The sequence below is a fragment of the Vidua chalybeata genome, chromosome 20, assembly GCF_026979565.1.
Source record: "Vidua chalybeata isolate OUT-0048 chromosome 20, bVidCha1 merged haplotype, whole genome shotgun sequence".
Taxonomy (NCBI): Eukaryota; Metazoa; Chordata; class Aves; order Passeriformes; family Viduidae; genus Vidua; species Vidua chalybeata.
In genome coordinates, this window is record NC_071549.1 from 9,876,431 (window position 1) to 9,902,120 (window position 25,690).

The 25,690-nt window shown below is 53.0% G+C and overlaps 1 long non-coding RNA gene across 1 annotated transcript in view; it reads left to right on the top strand.

The window, feature by feature from the left end:
• LOC128798192 (uncharacterized) overlaps window positions 1–23,691 on the top strand; it is a 162,010-nt gene extending 138,319 nt beyond the window's left edge. The window contains exon 4 of the long non-coding RNA XR_008434355.1: window positions 23,624–23,691. This is a non-coding gene — a long non-coding RNA (uncharacterized LOC128798192). The remainder of the gene's footprint in view (window positions 1–23,623) is intronic.
• The last annotated feature ends 1,999 nt before the right edge of the window (window positions 23,692–25,690 follow it).

Sequence of the window (25,690 nt, forward strand, 5' to 3'; positions counted from 1 at the left end):
CTGCTTTTCCCTTTGTTTGTCCCCAGGTGCTGGGGTAGTAAACAACAAAGAAATATGGAATCACTTGAACCATAGAGGGTCTGCTGGGCAGTTGCTTTGTTCATTTCCATTACAGACAAGGAGAAGAATATCTCAGATTTAGTCCCAATTTTATAACAACACTTCCCATCCCATCTGGGGACCACAAAAGGGCTTTGCATGCATTAAAGAAACCACCAGTGCCACCTCTGATGGGCCAGTCAGGTTTTATCTCCCCTTTGCACGTGGCCAGACTGGGAATCACCTCCCTCAATGGTGCAGTTGGGATTTTAGCCAGTGACCAGTGAGTGCTGGGGTCTCAAATTCCCACCCTGATGTGCCTGAAAGAAACCTATTGCTATCCTTCACTTCGATTTTAAAAGTTTTGTTTTACCTCAATCTTCCTTCTCCCAACCAACCCACTCCCAGCTTCCCTAAAATTGCACTTTCTTTGTGAAATCTACTCTCAAAAAAATCTCAGAACTTCTGGACCATACAGCAGCAGAAATATTAAGGCTGAAGGGAAGCACTTTATTTGCCAGATAAATAGGCTTGGTGACACTTTGGATATGTAGAAGGTGGTGAATAATTTCTTCTGCTTGGGCTATATATCCTTAGAGGACTCGATGAATTTTTCATTCTGGAAGATGTGTTCAGGTCATTAATTGCAGTTTGCCACAGGTCTGTTCCACTTTTGTCTGGGTAAAGCCTATCTCCTTCAACATACAACTCATTTACCCTTTGTAAGCTATGTAACATTTGCATTGTAAATTGGTTAGCTTAACTTAATACACGAGTAACCCCAGGAAACCTCTGCAAAGGATCTTACGTGTGCTGGGAGCGAAGAGAGGGCCTTTTCCTGAGCTGGGGCTGGCCAGCCTGGGGCTGGGGGCTCGGGATCCCCCCTCCCCACGAGCCCGGGGCTCCTGCAGCATCTCAGCCCCCCCAGCTGGAGCAGGCAAAGCCGCCGTGCTGAGGGTTCCTCTCCCTGGAACTGCACTGAGTTCTCTTCCCAATCCACCCCAGCTCCCACTGGAGCTGTGCTGGGACCCTGTGCCTGGGACTTGTCCCCCAAACCCTGCTTGGCTGGTGCCTGGGATTTGTCCCCCAAATCCTGCTTGGCTGGTGCCTGGGACTTGTCCCCCAAATCCTGCTTGGCTGGTGCCTGGGACTTGTCCCCCAAACCCGGCTTGGCTGGTGCCTGGGATTTGTCCCCCAAACCCTGCTTGGCTGGTGCCTGGGACTTGTCCCCCAAACCCTGCTTGGCTGGTGCCTCCAGGCAGTGCCCGGGGCTCTCTGGCTCCTGCCCAGCCTCGAGTTTTGCTGCAGCTCTGCCCCAGGGCACAGGTGCCAAGAAATGATGGCTGGCAAGATGCAGGATGCTCCATCCGCTGCCCCAGCTCCCCAGGAAGGGCTCACAGAACCACAGAATGGCTTGGGTCAAAAAAGTCGTCCCATCCCACCCCCTGCCATGGGCAGGGACACCTCCCACTAGCCCAGGTTGCCCCAAGCCCCATCCAGCCTGGTCTGGGACACTTCCAGGGATGGGGCAGCCACAGCTTCCCTGTGCTGGTGCCTCACCATTCTCACAGATAAGAATTTATTCCTAATATCCAACCTAAACCTTTTTGCCCATTTTTGAGCCATTCTCCCTTGTCTTAAGTCACTCCATGCCCTTGTCCAAAATCCCTCTCCAGATCTGTTGGATCTGCTTTGGGCACTCCCCAGCATCAATCTCCCAGCACAGGCAGGGCTGTAGGCAGGATCCCTTGCACTGCCCCATCCTGCTGCCTGCACTTCCAGGAGCCTCTATTTGCATAAAACAAACCCAAATAATTTAAGCTGCTGCAGTGCCGAGTGTCACTAGTTCCTCAGAGTGAGTAACATCTCTGGGCTTCCCACAAGCAGTGCTGAGAGGAGCAAGACACAATAAGTATAAATTGAGTGAGCTCCAGAGATTGGAATAAGAGCTATGAAATATTGCTCAGGGCCTGAGAAGCTCCTTCAACCCATTTTCTGAGCTACCTGGGGGACAGGGGCCGAGACTGGCAGACGACAGCACACGGGAGTCGGGAGCAGCTGAGTCAAACCTGCTGTCCCAGTACTTGTGGCCTCGTTGGAGGCAGGAAAATTTCTGAAAGTTTCTTTCTGTGAGGTTTGCTGCCCCACTTTTTAAAGTGAAGCAGTCTGCAGGGGCTCAGCCAGGCAGCAAAGCTGTGGGAATCTTTCCCTTGCAAGAGGAGACAGAGCAGAGTGGGGTGTTTGTCCCTCACAGCTCCGCAGCTTGGGGGTCCCTCCTGGCCCTGTGGCAACCTGGCTGCACTGCCTTGCATGGTCCCTGTCATAGGAGAGGAAGGAAAACCAGCCACAAAATGAGGCTTTGTCTCCTGGATCCCCAAAAGGATCCCTCTGGACACTGCCCAGGAAAGGAGCTGTCCATGGCACGTCTCCGTGGTGGCTCCGTACTGCGCTGGAGATGTCCTGCCTATTTACTCACCACAAAGTGACCCATTTGTGTGTATTTTACAGAAAAAAAGTCGTGTGAGAATTAGCACAGCCTCCCCCTCCCCTGGCAATCAGCACCTCTGCCTTCCGGGGAGCTTCCCCGGCCTTGGCACTGTTTTAATCTCCTCAACAAGAGAAGATAAAAGAATGGAGCAGCTGATCCGATAGGCCCGGGGATAATGGCTGGCATTCTCTGCCTTCAGATAACAGCTTGGGCTGGGGAGGAAACCAGCTCTGCGGGAGGAGGTGCTGTGTCCCGGGGCCGGAGGCATCGCCCCGAGGCTGCCGCTCGCCCCGGGCACTCCTGGGCTGGCTCTGTGCTGGGCGAGTGCCCCCTGCGCCCCCCGGCCAGTGCCAGCCCGGGCGGGAGGGGAGGCTCCGAGGTGGAACCAGCCATGACCGTGCCCTGCAGTTCTGTTTCACAGAATCACAGAACCACAGAACGATGAGGTTGGAAGAGACCTCCAAGATCATCCAGTCCAACCCCTGCCCTGACACCTCAACCAGACTACAGCACCAAGTGCCACGTCCAGTCTTTCTTTAAACACATCCAGAGATGGTGATTCCACCACCTCCCTGGGAAGACAATTCCAGTGCTTTATTATTCTTTTGGTGAAGAATTTTTTCCCAATACCCAACCTGTACCTCCCCTGACGTAGCTCGAGGCTGTGTCCCCTTGTTCTGTCAGCGCTGCCCGGTGGAAGAGACCGACCCCACCTGTCTGCACCTCCCTTCAGGGACTTGTGGAGAGCAATGAGGTCACCTCTGAGCCTCCTCTTCTCCAGGCTGAACACCCCCAGCTCCTCCAAACGTTCCTCACAGGGTTTGTGTTCCCAGCCCCTCTCCAGCCTCGTTGCCTCCTCTGGGTGCACTCAGGCATCTCAACGTCCTTCCCAAACTGAGGGCCCAGAGCTGGACCCAGCCCAGTTTGCTGCTGGCTCTCGCCCAGCTCGGCTTTGCTGCGATGTTTGGGTTGTTCCCTGTCCCCAGCGCTCCTGCTGCTCCCACAGCATCTCCAAAGGGTGACCCCTCACCTGGAGCTGCAGGCACTCCCTGCTCTCCCTGGAGAGCCACAGGGAAGGAGAACATCCAGGATCCCGGGGCTGCGTAACTCCCTCCCTGTGCAAGGAGAGGTTTTCCATCCAGCACCAGCCGCAGATGTGGGGTGGGAAGTGCCAGCTCCCACCACCCACTCCCAGTCCCCAGAAGCAGGCAGGCTTTTCTGGGAGCCATCCTCTCCCTGCCTGTGCCTTCTCTCCCTGCAGGTAGAGCTGGGCTCACCTGAAGCTGATCTAAAAGGCGCTTCCATCCCATCCCTGCTCAAACCAGGGCTGCTTTGCACCCTCACCATCCCAGGGACACATCCACATCCCAGCTTTGTGCTCATGTATAGAATCCTCATGGAATCAGTAAGGCTGGAAAAGAGCTTTAAGATCACCAAGAAGCAGCAGAGGAAGAGATGGGGCTGTCACTGTGGCCCCTCTCTCTCTCCTCTCCCTCCCTTTCCCTCTCCTCCAGCACGGCCCAAGCAGTGACAGCACAGACCCCACTGCACAGCTCGGGCTGTAAGTCAGTGCAAATGAGGCTCACAGCTCCCACCCCTAAAATCTCTGAAAAATGCAGCAAAGAGCAAACTTAATGAGTATCAGGGAGAATCCATGGGGAGCTGTAATATTCTCAGTGTGTACAAATCACAGTTTAGGACATCTCAGCCTGAGTGTCCTTTTTCACCTGGATCACTGCCCGGTGCAGGAGGCTTGGCCACCATGTGCTTGGCTGGGCTGGAGATGGGATCAGTTCCTGCCATAAAAACAGGGGGAAAGGGAGGATTTATAGCACCAAAAGTCTCCTAAATAGATGGTTTAAGTTCCTTTTCTTAGCACAAACCCTATGAGAATGCAAAGGCTGGGGGTGGCTGGGCAGCTGCCTTTGTTGCTTTAAATCTTTTATTGCCCTGCAAACCTGGGGTGAAACAAGAATCATATCTCTGAATATGAGATACTCTGAATTCAAACCCAGTGAAGACGTACTGTGATTTCTGAAAATTGATATGGAGATTGACCTGCTTTGGCATCTAAGTTAGCACCATCCCTTGCAGAGATGTGCAAGTCACACCCTGGCAAAAATCTGGGGATTCATTTTTTGGGGAGTCCTTTTCTCCCCAGTAATAGATAACTACTAAAATGCTCTGATCACTAATTTCACTGAGGGATCCCAAAGCACTGTGGAAATACAGATCAGGATTCCTGGGACCTCTGTGACAACCACAGTTCTCTGCAAACCAAGGGTCAAAATCCAAAGAGCTCATCTCTGGAGCAGGCAGCAAGTCCCAGTGCTCCTGGCTGAGCTGATGCCATCAAATCTGTATTGGCCATGAGGAATAAGATCTCCAAGAGGCCCCCTGGCCCATGGCTCAGAGCTGTGTGTCTGCTCCCCCCTTGCTGCCCATCCCTTGGATCTGTTACGGGGTTGGGATGGGGAGGAGTGTCTGGAAGGTGGCGAGCAGGGGAGGGTATGTTAAGTAGTACCTTTAGCTGAATAAATCAGGGAGGTTGCCAGCAGCCTGCCACAGTAAATATGCATGTTAAATCAAATCAGATCTGCTGCAATAGGAAAGATTTAGTGGTAGGGGTTTGTTTGCTCCCCACCATAAACACGGAGATGTGAGCACTTCATGGTGAGAACATCTGTGGACTGGGCAGGAGGTGTCAGGAGCTGGATCTAACATGCAAGGCTTCTCTTCTGTGGCCAATTAAACAAATTGCAGCAAAACAGCATTTTATTAGTATTTGCCCATAGCAGTTGCCTGCTGCAATAAATTTCCTTCAGGCACTCTGGAGGAAGGGGAGGGAAGGATTGGCAGGGAATGGTGGGAGAACTCACCGCAGCGCAGCCTCCGGGGCCGCGCCGCTCCAAAGTGCCTGTCTCCAAAAACAACTGCTCTGCTTTATCATAAACATGGTGAGTTATGAGCTGCTCTGCAGAGAGCCCTGCACAAATAATAATAATGAGGAGGAGGTGGGAGGCAGGGCTGCCTTCCCAAAGCAACGGGACCTACAGGTCTGGGAACAAAACTTATCCCAGTGCCTCTCCGCTCCCCCTCGGTTTAATTACAGATTAAATTCTTTTAGAATTCATCCGTGCCCATTTGGCCTAGCCCATCCTCTTATTCCCATGTCCTTCTGCTTTTAAGCAGAACTTTTGCCTCTTTTTCAGTGTCTTTCCTTTTATTATTATTGCTTTTAAGGGAGAGCTTGTCTTTACTGTTTTCCCACGCAAACAGGGGCTGCAAAGTCAGCCAAACCCATCCCCAGCATCGCTTTGCTGGCAGTCCTTGGATTTCTCAGGTCTGAATATGCCAACAGATTTCTTGGCTGAGGGCCTGGCACCGTTACAGGCAGGAGCTGATGTTTCTCAGTGTGGTATAGCTGAGGCACCTTCTGTATCTTACAGTTTTTTGGATGATGGAGAGCTCGAATGAGCGATAGATTTGATTTTTTTTCTTTTCCCCTTACCTTTTTCTCTCTTTCCCTTTCCTATTCTCTTTCTTGGGCCAAAGCACCACCATCCAGTTGATGGATGCCCCATCCCCACTGATAACCAGCCCGCTCATCTCTCTCACACTCCAAGGGAGGAAGCACTTGAGAGCAAACCATCCTCTCCAGAGAGGTCCTGGGACAATGGCAAGCACCAATAAATACCCCAAATCGCCGAGGTTACAGCAAACAGATGGTGTTCTGCTGCACAGACACTCTCTGCCGGGGAAGTGCTGCAAGAAATGACCTATTTGTTGCTTGGTTATCTCCATATTTTACGTTGGAAGCACCATCCATATCTAAGCAGTGTCAGCGTTATCCTGGGAATTCCTCATTTCCCAGCACAGTTATCGACAGCCCGCGCTCCCTGCAGCCTCCTCCTGTTGCTGTTTGCTCTTCCCCTCCCAGCTCTGCAGTGTGATCAGGTAAAGAGATAAATAACTCCACCTGCACAGCTGATTGATAGCAAATTAATGTTCAACAGTCACCTCCTTCAAAATGCGCCACTTAAAACCACCTCAAAATGTGGAGTTTTTCTCCTTTTCCTTTCTCAAGAACAACAAAATCAAGGCAGCAGGTTATTAGTGGACATTAATTATCTATTTTTAATGAATTAGCTGACCAGGCTGGCTGCTGATGGATTACACCTATGAAATTATATTGCTGTTGAAACACAGGATATGTTTAGATGGCATCAGCCTCTTGACTTAAGGATGGATTTGATTTATACTTCATTAACATAATTCCTAACACACCGCTTCTTTGGGAAAGAAAATTAGTGTCTAACCAGGAGCTAACAAGTTTAATGGCTTGCTTGAAGGAAAACATAACCATTGGCTGTGAATAAGCAACTAGAGGCATTAATATGTTGTTGTTGTTGTTGCTCTTGGGTTTATGAATCTGTTTTTGTAGGGGAACATTCCTGCAGTGCTGTTGTGGATAGATGGGAGAGGGTGGAATTTCTGTGTACGTGTCTAACTTTGTATCAGGCAGGTCAAAGTGACCTTCCCAGTGCTTCCCAGTAGCCTGTGGTGATGACTGGGATGAGAGGCCACATCCAGCATTCCCTTGGGTTTGGATAACAGAGTCTGGGCACTGCACATGGCGAGGGAGGCCTTGGGCTTCCAGACACACTTCTCATTTATTTCCATTTTGCAAATGCTGGGTTTGCTGCTGACTGCTGACAAGTTTTCCATCACAGAAGGCTTAGTTAAATCGCTGGTGAGCTTCTATTCTTCTCTCCTCTCCTCTCAAAAAATGAACCTTTTTTTGTTCTTTAAATTATACCGTGTTAGCAGACAAAGAGCACGAGACATCAAAGCAGTCCAAGACATCCAGGCTGGGTGCAGGAGTGAAATGAGCTCAGCTGTTGTATACCACACTCAGCCAGTGGGAGCACACCCTCAGAGGAATGAGAACTTGAAGTAGTGGGATGGAGAGGGGCAGAGGGAGGAGGAGGATGGCTGCACTGAAACCAGAAAGCACAAACCCGCCAGAACTTTGTGCTTTAAACTGTTCATGGGGTTTAGTTTGTTGGTGATATTTTAGGGGGTTTTAGTTGTGTTTTGTACCTGCCTGATCCTGAGGGCTCTGGCTCTGGAGGACCCTTCCACTCCCTGCCAGGGCCTGGCAGGTTCTCCTCCTGTTTGGCATGCTGACACCTTGGGCTGTGATTAATGAGGTGCTCTTCCCTGCGCCGTACGAATCCCTGTTAGATTTGGTACTTATTAATTACAGCACAGCACCGTCAGCACATTTAGAATTGGGGTCCCTGCTTTTCTAATTCCCTTCTTATTTCACGTTCCTTTTTTCCCTGGTCCCCTCTCACCTGTGTCTCCTCCTGCTCGGGGCTGCCTGATGGATGAGGTTTCAGCAGCAGTGGATTCCACGCTGGCTGAGCCGAAGGTCAGCGCTGGGAATGGCTCCAGAAAAAGCAGCTGTTCAGCAATTCCCACTTCAAACCCAGTGTCCAGCTCCCTCCACAGCCTCTCATCCCGAGCCAGCTCCCTCACTCGTGCCCAAACCCAGGGCTTCTCCACCACTGCACCCTGCAGCCCTCCTTGATTTCATAAAAAACCTTTTATCGTTCAGACTTGGTTCATCCTCCAAGATAAAAAATCCATGCTCAGTGCTGAGCCCTGGGGTATCCTCAGGGAGAGGTCAGATTTCATCTGTAGTTGCTCTGCTGTTGTCAACACTCCCATTCCTCTCCTCACTGTTAGCTGGGTTGGAGGCAGGACAGTGCTCAGTTTGTATTTCTTCCTAATCCACCTTTATCTGAAAAAAACCTGATCCCTGTGATGGGAAGAAATGAGGACCTGAGGGCAGAAACCAAAACACTGATGGTTTTAACTGGTATTTGGGCTGGGGCAGGTGTGGGTCGTGTGCTGGGCATGGGACAGCCTGTGAAGGACACAATTTGGCCAGTGAAGGGCACAGTTTGGCCACTGAGTTGTTGTAGAGGCTCCGTGCAAGCTCTGGGTGTGCCAATTCCAGCTCAGACTCAGCCACTGATTGGAATTCAGGGGGGCTGCACCCAAGGGACAGGGACCAGGCTGTGCCAGCATCCCTGGGAGTGCTGGGGGCTGTGGGAGGATGGCAGTGCCAGCAGTGGGCACACGGGGCACTTGTGTTTACCTGTGGCTTCACCTCTCTGGGAAGCCAGACGTGATAAGAGACGAGCACACACATCCCTGCCTGGAGTCACTCACCTGGTAATCCCCCTGGCAGGAAGGGGCAGGCACGACAACAATGCAAACACAGCCCCCTTAGCGTGGCTTTAAAACTTCTCCCTGATAACAGGATTGCTGCTTTACTCCCAGCCACTGCTTAGCTCCTTTACATGACCGAGGTAAACAGCACAGTAATTTATACTGTCCTCCCCGATCAGCTTCGCCCTCTTTTACATCTTGCCTTGCAAATAATAAGGCAGCCCACAAAGCCATTTGTTTCCTAATGACAGGGGTTTCCATAGTGAGCAGATTAAGGAGGAGGAGATTAGAAGATTATACACCAGGCAGGACTCACAGGTTTATGGGGCTTTGGAGATCCAACGATTAATGCATTTCATAAATGAAACTTTCTCTCGTGACAGGTAGAACGGAGGGAACCGGGTGTTTTAATTGGCAAAATTTATTTAGCAATTTTCGTTGAGGATGCTTCAGGCACCCAGACAAGGCTTGTACCTTGTACAATTATCAGGTGCCACTGCTCTGATGTTGATAAGGGCTGGTAGGATTTTCTCCATCAAATTTGCTGTGGATGAGCCCTGGATGAGCTCTGTGAGCTGTGTCTGTCCAGGCTGAGCCTGTGCCCTTGCTCATAAGGGTGCCAAGGTGCTGGGATTGCTTTCTGTCTTCAGTGATGGAAAGAGAAAAACTCCTTTTCCATCAGAGGAAGGAGCAGGGCTACTTTTCCATGGGGGCTGTAGGTGCCAGACGTGTGTTGTTATTTATCATGGCACTGTGATCACAGCCCAGCGTCTTTGTGCTGTGCCAGGGGATGTTCATGATCTAAAATACAACAGGGGAGGAAATGGAGATAATGTCTGGGACAGGTATTGGGGCAAATATCATCAGTGGAAGGACCAGAAGGTTCAGGAAACCCCAAATCCACATAAATCCTGTGGAAAGCAGCATGGCTGCTAAGGGTGAGCACAGCAGTGTGTGGGTGTCCTGGAGCAGAGGAGTGCAGGTAACCAAGCAGTGCTTGCAGGGGGTTTTTAATTCCCCACAGAGAATCCCAGGTTTGCATCAGGAAGCTGAAAATGAAAAGCCTGAAAAAGTGTGGGAGGGACCCAAAATATATTTTATAGCCTTTGGCCAAAAGAAACTGAAAAGAAAAAAAAAAAAAAATTGGGAAAGAAACTGTGACAGTGTTCTTCTCGTTAATTTTCTGATGAAAAATCAAAACAGCAGGAAAAGAAAAAGCACTTGCTTTAATTTTGTTGAAAACCCAATTTTCCACAAAAAGTAGGTTTCAATGGAAAATTTCCACCTCTCCCCTCTCCCTGGTGAATTGTTTCAGCACTGGCTGCCCTCTCCTCATCACAGCCCGTGGGAGCCACCTGGCTCCAAGGGCCACCTCAGGGCTGGAGGAGGAGGATGCAAAGAGCCATGTCCAGTGAGGCAGCAGCAGAGAGCCCGGGGGCACTTTGGGTTCTGGCAGCCTGAGCCACGTCCAGGCAGGCCAGGAGCTGGCCTGGGCTCCTCCGTGGGGTGTGTGCTGTGGCACCAGCACCTCCCTGGCACCGTGCTCAGCTGGCAGGGCCCAGGGCAGTGTCCTGGCCTTGCTGTGGCTGAGGAAAAGCCGAGGCTCAGGAAATCAGGGGCTCTCTTGGCATCAGCCCAGCTCCTCCTTGTGGAGCAGCGTCCAAGCCGCTCCTCCTCCAGCGCCGGAGGTGCCACACACAGGGCAGGGCTCAGGGCAGCTCTGACAGGGTTTGGTGACTGGGCCTGACTTGTTCTTCACCTGGTCACAGAGAGGCCACAGATTCCTCAACTTCTTGTGGAAACCCCCTTCCCCTCTCCCTGGAGCTGGTTCCTGCAGTGGGTGCCTGTCTGTGCCAGGAAACCTTCCTTCTCCATGCCCATCCTTCTGCTTCCTTTCCCATTGCTGAAGTTGCTTTCAACTGAGTGTTTAAATGAACGAAAGGGTTTAAACAAAGCCACTCTGGGCTGTTTTAAGCAAGGGTGAGTTGCCATCCAGAGTAGGGGCTGCCATCCAGCCTGGGCTCCAGACTAGGGGCTGCAGTTGGTCCTTCCAAGACGACTCAATCGACTTTGGCTCCTCGAACAATCCCCCAGCCCTGCCAAAAGGGACAATGGAGACAGGGCTCCTGAAGCACAGGGCTGGGGGAGCCCTGTCAGCCTGGATTACAGGAATGCTTAAGAGTTAATTAAATTACAATTTGCTATGCTGCCAGTTCACACGAAGCTGCAACATCTGTGGAGGGACGGAGGGCTGGGGGAGCTGGCCAGGGAGCTGTCCTGCCTCTGGGGCTGGGGTCTCCACCTGCTCTCTGGCAGGGCTGCACAGAGAAGCACGACGTGGATGAAAAGAGCCTTATTTCTGATACAGTCATATCTGTGGCTCTTGGCTTTAGTTTTAAAAACCTTCAAGTGGGACAGTAGCTGAATGGGGGCAGCTGTTTGCCCCAGGTCCCAGGAACTAACTGGCACATCAGGTAAAGTTCCAATTTGTAAAATCAAATTGCAGTGCCAATTTGTAAAATCAAATCTAAAAAATACGCTAGAAAAATATTTTCAGGGCTTTCTGCATTTTCTTTAAGCTCTTGAGACTCAGTTTTTAAAGGCTTTCCTCCGTGACCCCTGGTTTTATGCATCTATTGAATTTTTTTATTTTCCCTTGAATCCAGGAGCAAGAGCTTTAGGAAACTTGTAAGACTCTCACAAGGGGACAATGGTTTGGAAGTCCGTAGGCAGTGTTGCTGTGTCTCTGTATCCCTGGATTTCGAGGCAGAAGGCTCTGAATCTGTCAGTCTTTTGAATCTGTCGGTCAGTCTCTCTGATTTTTCTTTCTGTTTTCCTGCTTGCAGCCAAATTATTAAAGGCTGAGAGCAGGAGCTGTGCTCCAGACAAGTGCAGGCACATGCTCACAACCTGAGGAGTAGCAGGCGAACACTTCTGCGGTAATAAGCTCCATGCTGTGCTCAAAAAGGGCACTTAATTTTTCATTCTTAAATGCTGTGATGTTCTTGTCTTCCAGCTTCACCAAAACTCCTCCATGGAGATGGATGGGCCATGCAGAACACAGTTATCAGAAAGATTAAGCCAGGACTTGTCATTTTTTATATCAGTGAGCAGTCAGGTTGACGAGTGATGTCCTCTTAGCTCCTGGGATGTGTCCGGCACCTTTAGTGCCAGTAGTAAAAAGGACTATAAAAAATACCATAGAAGAAAGGGTAATGATGAAATTTAACTGCTCCCTAGCACACACCTGGGGTCTAGTAATCTGGAAATGGGGGGTTCAGGTGCTTCATCTTTTACTGCCTTGTCCTTGTCTGTAAGTTTAAGGTCCTTCCACTGAACCATAACATATTGTGGTCACTGCGAAGAGCCAGTCCTTGGCCCCTGGGCAGCCCGGGCAGGCAGGGAGGGACAGCTCAGTGCAGGCAGGGGATGCTGAGCACTTCTGCCTTCAGCCAGCTGGAGGAGGAGGTGCTCAGCTTGGAGGGCTTCACCCCAAGGTGGGACATTTGTGCTGAGGACATCCTCATGGCAGCCTCCTCCCTCTCACTCGCTTCCTGTATGGTCAGTCCTGGTGGTGCTGCCAGCCCTGCCAGGGGACCCAGGGTGGCACAGACAGCTGGGCAGCTGAGTGCCTCTCACTGCCTGAGGCAGCATCCCTCAGAGGCCATGGAGGCAGCTCCATGTGCTCTACACACCCAGTCAGCATTACTCCATCACCTCTCAGGACTGCGGCCCGTCCCGCCGTTATTAATCTAAGAAACAACTGATACTAAATGATCATGCTACATTAAATTTATAGACCCTTGCATATAGCTGCTATTGATCTTTTCTCAAGCATCATAAATATGTGATGGAGTGTGTATGGCAATGCTTTCCCCCTCTCCATTAAAGGTGCTTAAACTTTTCATCTCTGGGGCGGAAATGGGCGATGGGTCTCTGCGGGCAGGGCCAGCCCGGCCAGATCATTTGTGTTTTAATTACTGGGAGGTGCAGAAAGCTTCAGCAGAACAGGAGGGAAGGGCTATTGCCTTCCTGCTTTCCCTAACTTGCCTCTTTTCCTCTCCTTGCCCAGGATCTGTCACTTTTCCTTATCCATCTCCTCTCTCCAAAGGGATGCGGTGGTGTGACTGTTTTTAATCCCTCATTCCCAATCCTGCCCCGCTGCTTACGGCCCCAGCAGCACATCAGAGCAGGGGGATCATTTACAGGGACCCAGCCAGGGCTTGTCCTGGGCTCAGGAGAGCAGCTTTCCCCCACACAGGCGCTGTCCAGCACCTCCCAGGCTTTCTGTGGTGTCCAGCTCGTGCCACCCTGCCCAGGGTGGGTGACACGCCAAGGGACACCACACCCTGGCACGGGCTGTGCAGGGGCCTGGGACAAGGACACCTGGGGGAAGCACCCAGACCTTCGGGCACTGCTGTGACACCACCAGGGAAGGGAGATTTGCAAATCATCCTTCGGCATAGCCTGGAACAACTTATATCCTAGAGCCATCTAGGGGCGGAATCCCGGCTCCATGGAGCCGAGGGGAGCGGTGCCGCCGGCTCCAGAGGGGTCAGCGCTGGGGAAGCGGCCAGGGTGGCACCTCCCATGTCCCTGTGGGTCCCCCAAAGCCGTGCTGAACGATTGCTACGGGGAATATGTGGCTCTTGGTGCTGCTGCTGCTGCGGCGCTGGGGAGCAGCAGCGCTCGGAGCGGGGGCTCTGCCACCTCCGTGCTGAACAAAGGCCCTGGAAAACCGGCTGCAAATCTTTTGGCTTTCTCGCTTCTGCTGATCATCTGTGGTGGTTTTCAAGCGCACATCAAGAAGTTGGTGCTTGAAAGAGCCTTGGCAGCATGAAAGGCACAAAGCCCAGGATCTGTAGAGAAAAGGATGTGTAAGGAATGTCTGGAAGTTTAGAAACAAAAGCGACCCTTGGCTGAGCCCCCCTGTGCAAGGCCAGGAAACACCTCTGGCCGTGCCTGGGAGGGCAGGGGGCAGCAGGGGCTGTCCCTGCCCCGTGCCCGGGTGTCCCTGTCAGTAACTGAGATGCCCAGCTGCTCTCTTCCCTGCCCCTCTGGTTCTTTTCCCTGCAAATTCCCCGGGAGCCCGAGCTCGGATTCAGAGGCATCCCACAGCTCTGTTGCACTGCTCGTGCCTCAGTTCCCTGTCTGAAAAAAGGGGCAGAGATGCCTCTGCAGAGGAGCTGAGAACACAGGTGAGGGACCTGGGGACCCTGGGCCAGGAGGTGCCACCCGTGTGCCCAGTGTCCTCCTGACAATTAGTTCCACTTGTGATGGCAGAGAGGGGATAACTGGTGAGCAGCACAATACCCTCAGTCTAAATTATTCCTCCTCCTCCTCCACAAATGTCATAGCAGAGATTAGCCATCATGTGTCCTTAAGTATCCCATTTATCCCAAATGACTCTGAGCATGTTAACTGCATTTAGATTAAAATGAGCCTTTATACCCAGAGCATCTTCCCAGGCTGGCCCAGCCCCTGCCTGGGCCCTCATTCCTCATTCCAGAGCTGAGGATCTGGGGATACCTGGGAGCACAGCACTGTCACAGCAACTCCATTTGCCCACACAAACATTGTTCCAGGACAACTTTAATCCCTAGAAAATTCTCTTAATTTTGATTTGCCAGTCGTGGATTCCTTTTCAATTAACCTCCAAAAGCACCAATTAAAGAGAATAGTGCCACGATCACGTAAGAATAGGCTATGCCAAACCGTCCAGAAGAGTTCTAGCACCAAAAATTAATGATGAGGGTCAAAAGCAGGTTGCAAGGCAGAGTCAGCTTTGAATGGGAAACCCCTGAATTAATGTAAGCAAGAGCCCAGAAAGTCTGTGGAAAATTTGAGGTGGATTTAATTAAGCTCCTAATTATGCAGCCAAGTTTGTCTCTGCTAAAGAGTTTCAGACATGTTGGAGTCTCGGTTTGAAAGTCTGGACATTGAACCCCAACGTCTTCCTTGGTTTTGTGACTCCCTCCAGGGGGGATTGCTGGTTCCTACTGGTCCCAGTCCAGCCCCACAGTCCAAACACCAGGCAGAGGCCAGGATAAATCCCTGTCCCCATCCCAGGGGGAGCATCCAGACTGACCCTGGGGACCACCCATGCTGGGGACCACCAGCAGGGCACAGGGTGGCTCCCAAAGGCCATCAGGCCTCTGGGAAGTCTCATCCCTGTTCCCCTGAGCCACCAGCAGTGCAGCAGCAAGGCAGAGAGAAGCAGGTTAGAGACAGAGCACGACAGAACTTGGAGGAGCTTGCTCTGCTTTTCTCCTCTCGTTAACGTCCCCCGGGGCCCGCGGTCTCTTTAGTACTAACACAGTAACGAAGGCCACAGCCTATTAATTGCAGTGACAATGATAAAGGAAGAGTCAGAAGCAGCTATTTGTCTTTCATGTAACCTCGTGCATCATCACAAGATAAATGAAAACTCATTTTCTGCTTTGATTCAGTCTAATTTTTCAGGGCCCCCGAGGCAGGTTACAGGAACTGTGCCGCCTCATCCCCATAAAAGTGCCGGCCCCGGGGTTCAGGGGTCAGGGAAAGTGCAGTGCCAGGAGCGCCTGGCTCTCCCCAGCTCCCAGGGGTGACGTAAAAGCAGCGAGGGCTCTGCTGCTCATCATCATTAAATGCCCATTGGAAGGTGTTGTCCGGGCCCTGATGGATGAGCCACGTGGCAAAGGGGCTCCCTGTCCCCAGCAGCCCTGGTCACCTTCCCAGGGACCTCGGCCACACCTGGGCTGTGGATCCCTGTCCATGCACCCAGGGCAGGGGGAGGCTGGGCAAGGATGTCAGGAGAACCCCTCATCCCAGCCATATCACCAGAATTCCTGCTCCCAGGGGGGCTGGGATAGAGAGCACTGGGATAGATTGAGGTCACTGATACTTTGAGAGTCAAACACACTCAGGGCGCTCCATCTGTGCTGTGACCTGCTTAGCAAGGACTTGTCATTCCAGAAACTTCACTTTTGGTGTGAAGGGAGCAAAATGCCCCAAAATCACATCAGCAGCTGTCCCTGTCTCTCACCCAGCAGCCTTGCCCAGCTTCCCTGCCATTTCATGTCCCCTGTTCTCCCAGGACATCTCCTGTGGGAGCACAGAGCCTTGAAGCTTCATCTTCTTGGCCTCAGGGGTTTGCTGCAGGCTCAGGGCTCCCTGTTCATCCTGAGCTTTGCTGGCCCTCTTTTTCTACAAGGGCTGGTCCAGGCTGGGAAGGAGTCTGAGTGTTGGGCTGGAAGGTTTGCCAGAAAAACAGAGCAAAATACCTCTTTGAGGCAGAGAAATTTAAAAAAAAAAAAAAGGGGGGGGGAGGGAAAAAAGGCAAGTTTGGTAAGGATTAGCCCATTCTAATCCAGAGGAATCAAACCCCCATCACGCATCCTGGTCATGCCTCTTCTGAAAATTTCAGTGTTAACAGTGTACAGTACATTAACTTGATTAATCAGAATATAATCTCGCCTGCACGCTGCACCGGTGTCTTCTCCAGCAATCCCCAGAACAGCGTTCCCCTTTTGCACTACGTAACACACCTTTCCCTGCTGGTAGCCAGCGAGCTGAAAATAGCCTCAGCCTTGGCCGTGCTGGCCCAGGGCTCGCAGTGGCACGGCCAGGGGCTCCCATATGTCCAGGTTTCCCAGGCAGGACTGGTGGCCAGGCAGGACTGGTGGCCCTGTGCCCGGGTTTCTGGCCATCCCTCAGCCCACTCGGGCTCCAGCCCGAGGCTCCAGAGCGGCTCTGGGGCCCGGCAGTGACAAATCCCTGGCTGGAAAGGGGAGAGCAGCCCGAGGGAAGGGGATTGTGGCTGTACCTGCACCCCCAGCCCAGCCTGGCAGGGCTCTGCCGTGCACAGAGCCCTGGATTTTAACTCGTAACAGCATTTGCTTCCTAAATGCTGGATAAGAAAACATCACCAGGGCATTTCCCCAGTGCTGATTTACTGGTGCCTGCTCCAGCTGAGGCCAGGGGGAGCCTAATCTGAGGGAGATTTGAACGTTATTGGCATTCATGAATTTTTGCTTTGTTATTGTTCTGACTTTTTTTTTTTTTTTTTAAGGCAAAACAAAACTTTGAAACATTTTAAACTCAACTGGGAGTATTTCATAGCCTGGGATTTGGGGACAGCAGCTGAGCTTCTCCCTGTGGTGTGGGCACATCCCTGGCCTGGACTGGGCACTTCCAGCAGCTCCCTCTGCAGTTCCTGCCCCAAGGCTCTGCCAGGATTTGAAAAACTGAGTTATTTAACAGTTGTGTCCTGCATGAGAGGTGCTGTAAGGACTCCTTGCTCAGCTGAGATGCTGAAATGATGACTGGCAGGTGACCATCAGGGCAGCTCCCCCTGGAACTGGAGCTCACCTGCAGGAAGCCCAGCTTTGCCCAGGTGAAAATCCATCCCTGCAGAAACCGAGGGTTTGCTCTGGGGCTGGGATGTCACTCAGCCATCTCCTGGGCAGAACAGCTCTGGTTTTCTCCTGGAGCCTCACATGCAGCCCCACAAAGGGGAGATTTCCAGGAGGCCGTCGGTGTGGTGAGGAGGAGGAGCAGAGTCAGGGCAGTCCCAGCTGCCTTGGCTTCCTCCATCCCCACCAGAGGAGCAGTGAGGGGCTCGTTCCTGAGGTTTGTTTCCAGCAAAGCCCACAAACAGTTTTAAGAAGAAAGCCTAATTCCCCACACTGGCATTTCCTGAGGGGATTGGGTTTCATTTGGAGGACTTTTGGCTTTGCTTTTCACCCTTTTGAAGTTAGTTATTATCAGGGTTCTGCGGTTCCTTAATTATTCTTCTCAGAAGCCAGGAGAAAGAGGCATTTTTCATCTGAAAATAAGGCAAGAGCCCTTGTTATTTGGCTTTACTCCTTTGTAACTTTTATTTAAAGACACAGAGAGAGAAGTGGGGCAGCAAAAAGGGTCTTAGGGAGCAAAATGAGACATTAAGACCAAATAAACACCAATTCTTCAGCAGCAGGATAGGAAATGTGTATTTCTCTTCCATTTTCTCCTGTTCAGGAGGGAGGGGGAAGCCTTTGCTAACACATTCAAATGAATTTGATATTCAATCAATGAAGATTAACTTGCCCAAGGTAAGATGGTTTTTACATTCATAAGGAAGTCAAATACGATTATGCATATGAGGAAATTATACAGAGATGAGTAGAGTATAATGTATGATAATTATTTGAAAGGATATACTTACACACTGATTAGCATATCTTGAAGACCAGACAGAGATGGAAGAATAGAAGGTAAAGAGATTCCTCAAGATGAACAAACTGTATAAAACTCACTCCCCAAATATCATAGAAGTTGGTTAGAAATAGCATTTTCTTACGGATGGCAACCTGAAAAAAAAATCCCTCACAAGTTCACCTCTTGATTAGAAATAATTTTTTTTTAAATTATTCAAATCAAGCATGTGGAACTTGGCTGAGAATATCCCTCTGCAGAGGAAGGATGGACACAAAGAGATGAAAGGGGAAGGCCAGCAGGATATCCACGTGCCTTTCCCAGTGTTGTGAGCCCCCCCTCAGCAGGAATGCTTTTCCCCAGGGAAGGCAGGTCCAGCTGGGCCAAGACCCAGCACCATTGGCTCAACTCTTTGGCATGGTTTGGTTTTTCCTTCCTGGCTGCTGCGATGGGAAAACAGCGTTCCCATCTTTCCAGAGCCAAAAAAAAAAAAAGAAAAAAAACAATCTGTCTGAGTTTTCACCAGGTCCTCGGTGCATGGATGTGTGCAGGGAGCAGCTGAGGTGGGGTTGGGGTTAAACACAGGGGAAATGTTGGAGCTGCTTCAGCGAGGGCACAACAATGAGCACAGCCCTCCAGGCAAAGGGCCAGGGCACCTTTGAGCCCTTCCACCTCTCTAGGGCAGGAAAATGCATCCTGGAATGAGAATATTCCGTGTCTGGGGGATGCTGGGTGGTGGTGGGGGATGGACAGCACCGGTAGCTCGAGGTGTTTTGGGGTGGGCAGTGCTTGCCTCTGGAAGGGGAGGATCCACACCTCGTGGGCCAGTGGGAGATGCTCCGACAGTGTTTGGGGCCAGGGGCCTGGTGGGTGTGTGCTTGCAGAACCCAGACAGCATGTGAGGAGCTGTGGGTGCCGTGGGAGGTGGGCTGAGGACTGCCAGGGGCAGATTGCTCCAGCGCCGTGGTGGTTCAGCCTCCCTGAGCAGAACCCATGGGCGTGGAGGGGCTTCTCCCAGCAGGACAGGCAGGACAGGCAGTGCCCCCTGGCATGGGGGACACGTCACCCACACCATCACAGGGGTGTCCCTGCTCCGAGTCACCCATTCCTGCAGAGCTGTGGGTCCCTCAGTGGTGGGTTCACGAGGGGTTTGTGCCACAGCAGGTCCTAAGCACCTTTGCCCAGGGCTGTGACCCTCCCTCTGGGCATGTGGGCTGCCGTGGCTGCCCATTTGTGCCATACCTGCCCATCTGTGCCATACCTGCCCGTCTGTGCCATACCTGCCCATTCGTGCCATACCTGCCCATCTGTGCCATACCTGCCCATCTGTGCCATACCTGCCCATCTGTGCCATACCTCCCCATTTGTGCCATACCTGCCCATCTGTGCCATACCTCCCCATTTGTGCCATACCTGCCCCTTTGTGCCATACCTGCCCATTCGTGCCATACCTGCCCATCTGTGCCATACCTCCCCATTTGTGCCATACCTGCCCCTTTGTGCCATACCTGCCCATTCGTGCCATACCTGCCCGTCTGTGCCATACCTCCCCATTTGTGCCATACCTGCCCGCCTGTGCCATACCTGCCCGTCTGTGCCATACCTGCCCCTTTGTGCCATACCTGCCCATCTGTGCCATACCTGCCCATTTGTGCCATACCTGCCCGTCTGTGCCATACCTGCCCGCCTGTGCCATACCTGCCCGTCTGTGCCATACCTGCCCATTTGTGCCATACCTGCCCATTCGTGCCATACCTGCCCATTCGTGCCATACCTGCCCATCTGTGCCATACCTGCCCATCTGTGCCATACCTGCCCATTTGTGCCATACCTGCCCATTCGTGCCATACCTGCCCATCTGTGCCATACCTGCCCATTTGTGCCATACCTGCCCATTTGTGCCATACCTGCCCATTCGTGCCATACCTGCCCATCTGTGCCACACCTGCCCATTTGTGCCATACCTGCCCATCTGTGCCATACCTGCCCATTCGTGCCATACCTGCCCATTTGTGCCATACCTGCCCATCTGTGCCACACCTGCCCGTCTGTGCCATACCTGCCCATTTGTGCCATACCTGCCCATTCGTGCCATACCTGCCCATCTGTGCCATACCTGCCCATTCGTGCCATACCTGCCCATTTGTGCCATACCTGCCCATCTGTGCCACACCTGCCCGTCTGTGCCATACCTGCCGTGTGGTGACAGCTGGAGCCTGAAGGACAACCCCTGGCTGCCAAACTTGTTGGGGACCTTCGCAAAGGTGCTTTGCTGCTCTTCTGTCAGAGTCTGCTGGGATGGAGCTGGGTGTCTCAGGTGCACTGGGAGGTGTCCCAGGGCTGCAGGGGCTGTGGCACCCCCAGAAGAAAGGCAGCACACGGGCACAGTCAGCTGGCGCCCGTCCCAGCCCGGCATCTGCCCCGGCGGCGGCGGAGCCACCACAAAGGCCGGCAGGGATTGCAGCCAAGGCAGGGGGCGGGGAGGGAGGGAAAGGTGATTTTATAGAACTTGAATACATTTGTCTGGCAGACATTTCCTGGATCCTGCTTCGGCTTTTAAGAGCAGCACTGTAAATTCATCAACACCACATGATTTTGTCAATTCTGACAGCTAACTTCAATGTTACGACAAATCTGGCCCCAGAGGATATTAAGCAAAGACGCATGAGCCTATAATTTTCTGCTTCCACGTGTGAGATGCTATAATGATCAAAAGAAAATGACTTTCTAACTACCACATCTCTTTGTGCTGTTTTCTCCATGCCTGCTGCACTAATTGAATCACCCCAGAGCCACTGTATCAATTCTAACTTCTGTATTAGGATTTAATCAGGCATGGGGACAGACCAGCTTGGAGAGGTGAGGGGCCTTTGTGAGGTGCCCATCTGCCTCTGACATTAAAGCCGCTTCCATTCAATGCTGAGCAACTTCAGGGGAATCAGGGACGGCCAGGGAAGCGATGGGAGATTAGCTGGGCCGTGGCTGGGATGCTCAGCTCGGAGCTGGCAGGAGCTGGGCAGGGCTCCGCGGGCACACGGCTTTATCTCAGCACCCAGCGGCCAACCTGCCTGGCAAGAAGTGGGAAATTGTTTTGCCGGGTGTGCTGTGGCGTGCCCCGCTCCCTTCCCGGGCGGGCAGGGGGCTGAGCAGGCTGTCATTAAATCAGAGCGCCGGGAAGGGCAGAGAAAGGGGTGGAGAGTGCCGGGCTGCGAGACAATGTCCCCGGAGCCGCCGACAGACGGTGTCTCCAAAGGTTTGTTCCCCCAACTGCCGCGGCAGCTGCGGGGATGCCGCGTGCTGGGCTCTGCTGTGCCATGCTGTGCCGTGCCGTGCCGTGCCAGGGCCTCTGCCTGCCTGCTCAGCCAACAGCGGGGCTGTGGTGGCCGTGGCACAGCGCGGTGCCGCGGGCATTCCCGGTGCGAAGGGGCAGGGCAGCACTGGGATGCTCTGGTGAGCCCCATCCCCTGCAGCTCCCGCCTTGGTGGGCAGGCAGGGCCTGGCAGAGGAGGAAAAATATCCATTTTTCACCTAAATAAAGAGAGAGGAGCAAGCTCCCTGCAGATTTGCCCTGGGTGGGGCTGTTCTGGCCAGAGCAGGAAGGGGTTTGTTCTTCAGGGTATCATGGGTGGGATGGTGGGAGCCATCCAGGGGTTGGGAACCTGCTGGAATGAGGCAGCCTCCCTAAATCACACACGGGATCAGGGCATGCATCCCTCCATCAGAGCCAGCTGGGCAATGGGAACTGGACAATGGGAACTGGGCAATGGGAATTGTGGGGTGGGAACTGGGCAATGGGAATTGTGGGGTGGGAACTGGGCAATGGGAATTGTGGGGTGAGAACTGGGCAATGGGAACTGGGCAATGGGAATTGTGGGGTGGGAACTGGGCAATGGGAATTGTGCAATGGGAATTGTGGGGTGGGAACTGGGCAATGGGAATTGTGGGGTGAGAACTGGGCAATGGGAACTGGGCAATGGGAATTGTGGGGTGGGAACTGGGCAATGGGAATTGTGCAATGGGAATTGTGGGGTGGGAACTGGGCAATGGGAATTGTGCAATGGGAATCGAGCCCGTGCAGTTCCCTATCAATGTTCTGGCTCTGGCCCTTCTCTCGTGTCGGTGTGACACGGGGCACGAGTGGATGGGGACTGGGATGGGACGGGGTTGTCTGGCCCTGGGAAGGTGGCACAGGACGCCTCGCAAGTCACATCCCTTCACAGGGACACGGGGCTCCTCCCAACCACGGGATCTCAGCTGGAGATAAGCAGGAGTGTCAGAGCTTGGGGTGCTGGGGTCTGCAGGGGGACATGGCCAGAGCTGTCCCCCTCCTCCCACCCTGCCCTGATCAGCTTCCAAACCCTGTTGGAAGCCTCTCATAAAACGGGGGCTTAACTCCCTGATTAAATCTCCCCAGCCAAAGCGGGGCAGGCACTAATTTGAGGTTGGTTCCCAAACTGGGGATTGTGTTGTCACTTTATTTAAAATGCACCCATGAATAGAGGCAGGCAAGGAGGAGGGTGATTATATCTGCCTGCTCGGGATTGAGGAGAAAAGAGCGGAGAGTCCCAGACCCCAGAAACATCAAAGCCAGAACGAAAACCCTCTTTCTTTGAGAGCTGAAAACCTTCTGCTCCTGAAAGGGGCTTTAAGTGGTGGCTCTTCGTAGTTCTTTTAGGCCAACAGCTTTTCTGCTTGTAAAAGGGCAGCTTTGAGGACAGGGACAAGCCCTGGCGGAAGGGTGGGCTGGAGGGAGAGGAGGGATGTCCGTGACTTCGGGACCGAGGAGAGCGGAGCGGGAAGCGCAGCCGCGCACACAGCCGGGTTTTGTTGCAATTAAGCAGCATGAAATTGAGCCCAAACGCGCGTCCCTGAGACGACACGAGCAGCTCATTCCCGGGGCCGTCGGGGAACATCGGAGGAGGGCAGCGGGATAAAGAAAGAGCTGCACGCTCGGCTGGCTCGGGGTGCAGATGGAGCAGAGCCCTGCCGGCCCCGCTCCTCCTCCCGGGCCCTGCGCAGCCCGGCTGGAGCAGAGAGGCCATAAAGGGAGCTGAGAGAGCCATCACTCGCCGCTGCCCTGAATGACAGGCCCTTGAGTGAGGCACCATATGCCGGCTCATGCCTCCCGATGCCGAGTTTTGTCAGCGGGCGCTGGCTGCACAAATTGGCACAATTCAGCTCTCGAGCTCCTCAGCTGGTCTCCACACCCCACTTGACACGGCAGCGACCTCTCCTTTGTGGGCCCCAGGGAGAGGGGAGGGGGGACCCCGGCGTGGGCACGGATGAATCGGAGGCTGCTCCCCCTCGCATTCAGGCAGCCCTCGGAGCAGGGGAGGGGGGAACGGGGAGCAAAGGTGCCCAATTAAATGTGCATTTAGAGCCTGTGCCGAGTAAACAGTTGATTGCATATGGGGGAGGCAAAGCACCGGCACCAGCTCCGTCCTCTGTGCCTGGCACGCCAAAAAAAACGCCAGCTTTGCCATGGAAAACATCATCACTGCTGTAATTCTTTTCTTTCATCATCCCCGTCCGAGGGGTTGGTGGGGAAGGGGCTCTTTGCTCTTGTGTCTGGGCTTTTTGTGAGAGTACTCAGCAGGAAGCAGATCCTTTCATTTACAAACCCCAGTGTTTGTGATAGAAAAACTTTCAGCAGAAGAAAAAATGGACTTCTCTTTCTAGTCCAACCTTGTCCAACACAACCCTGAGCCAAATTCCCTCCTGGTGCATGACCCCCTTGCTGTCAGCTTGCACCTACGAGTGTGTGGCTGCTGTAGCATGAACTGGTGTTTAAAGCCTTCCCTGACTGAGAATGCAAGAGGTTGGTTGGGTTGGTTGGGTTGGTTGGGTTGGTTGGTTTGGTTGGTTTGGTTGGTTAGTTGGTTGGTTGATTGGTTGGTTGGGTTGGTTGGTTTGGTTGGTTGGTTGGTTGGTTTGGTTGGTTGGTTTGGTTGGTTGGGTTGGTTGGTTGGTTTGGTTGGGTTGGTTGGGTTGGTTGGGTTGGTTGGTTGGTTTGGTTGGTTGGTTTGGTTGGTTTGGTTGGTTAGTTGGTTGGTTGATTGGTTGGTTGGGTTGGTTGGTTTGGTTGGGTTGGTTGGTTGGTTTGGTTGGTTGGGTTGGTTGGTTGGTTTGGTTGGTTAGTTGGTTTGGTTGGTTGGTTTGGTTGGTTGGTTAGTTGGTTTGGTTGGTTGGTTAGTTGGTTGGTTGGGTTGGTTGGTTGGTTTGTTTGGTTGGTTGGTTGGTTGGTTGGTTGGGTTGGTTGGTTGGTTTGGTTGGTTGGGTTGGTTGGTTGGTTTGGTTGGTTAGTTGGTTTGGTTGGTTGGTTTGGTTGGTTGGTTAGTTGGTTTGGTTGGTTGGTTGGGTTGGTTAGTTGGTTTGGTTGGTTGGTTGGTTGGGTTGGTTGGTTGGTTGGTTTGTTTGGTGGCTGAAGAGCCATTTTGACCCATTGACACCGCTCCCTTCCCTGCTTCCCTCCCTGCTCGGCCCAGGCAGAGCTCTGGGCACGTGGATCTGGTGACAGCCAGGTGATGCTGCAGTGCTGGCAGGGACGGATTTTCCATTCCAGCTGCTCCTGCCATCTGGGGAAATCAAACGGGGGGGATTGGATCAGCTGGTCACATTAAAGAACGTGAAACTTGTTTCAGCTGAGTTGTCTAATAAATTCAGTGCAAGGTAGATCAGCCACTGTTTTTCCTTTGGAAAGGAAACAGTTTTTAATCTGTTATACAACGGGAGTGCCCCACAGGGGCTGATAAGTCTTGTCATTTAATTATCCTTTAGGCTTCCGTGTGTTGGTTAAAAACTCTTCATTTGGTTCTTTGCCATGGTGTCCGTACCTATCCAGTGTGGCAGGGTGATGACTCCGAGGAAATACGAGTGGGAAGGGAAGGAAGGGGCTTGGCAGGGCTGGCTGGGTGCAAGGGGCTGCTCCTGCCTTGGCTTCTCCATCTGGGCAATGGGAGAGCAGGAGGCTTCCCCCTCCTGCAGCTGGAAGGGGCTGGGGGTGCCAGGCTGGGTCAGCATCACCAGACCTCCAGAGAGAGCATTTTGGATACTGGCTCTGGATTTCTGGCCTCCTCATGGAATCATGTGCAGAGCAGGCACCCCAGGCAGGACAGGCTTTCACCTTTGCACAGAAACACCCAAAAATGTGCCCAGCAATGGCAGCACTGGCAGAGGGGTGAGCCGCGGTGCCAGGATGTACCAGTGGCCGGACTGGGGGCACTGGGTGGGACGGGCAGAGCTGGAGCAGGGAAGAACCAGCACAGCTGGGACTCCCACACGCTCCTGCCTGCACAGGGCTGGCTGCCAGCAGCTCCAAGGGGGAGCAGGCAGGGACAGAGAGAAGAGGGGGCTGCAGCGTCGGTTGCAGTGCTGGTGTTGGGAGAGCGGGATGCTCGGGCTGGGGAGCCCCCTGTGCCTGCTCCAGGTGGGATGAGCAGGTTTTACTCTGCAGCCCAGCCAGCCCTGGAGCTGTGTCCCAGAGCTGTGTCCCAGAGCTGTGTCCCTTCTGGCATGGGGAGGGAGCAGGAGCGAGGCTGCAGCTCCAGCTCGGACCCATCCGGGGAGGGAAAGGCCTTGGCCCCGCTGCCTTTGCAGCACTCGGTGTTTGGCTCAGACAAAGGCTGTTGCTACATTCGTGGCATCTGTTAACAGACTAGTGCTGTCATTAGCTGCAAGCAGGCATCTGCTGCTCCAGCCAGCACGGAACAGATGCCAGTTTGGAGCAGTGGGGGCAGGGAAACCCCC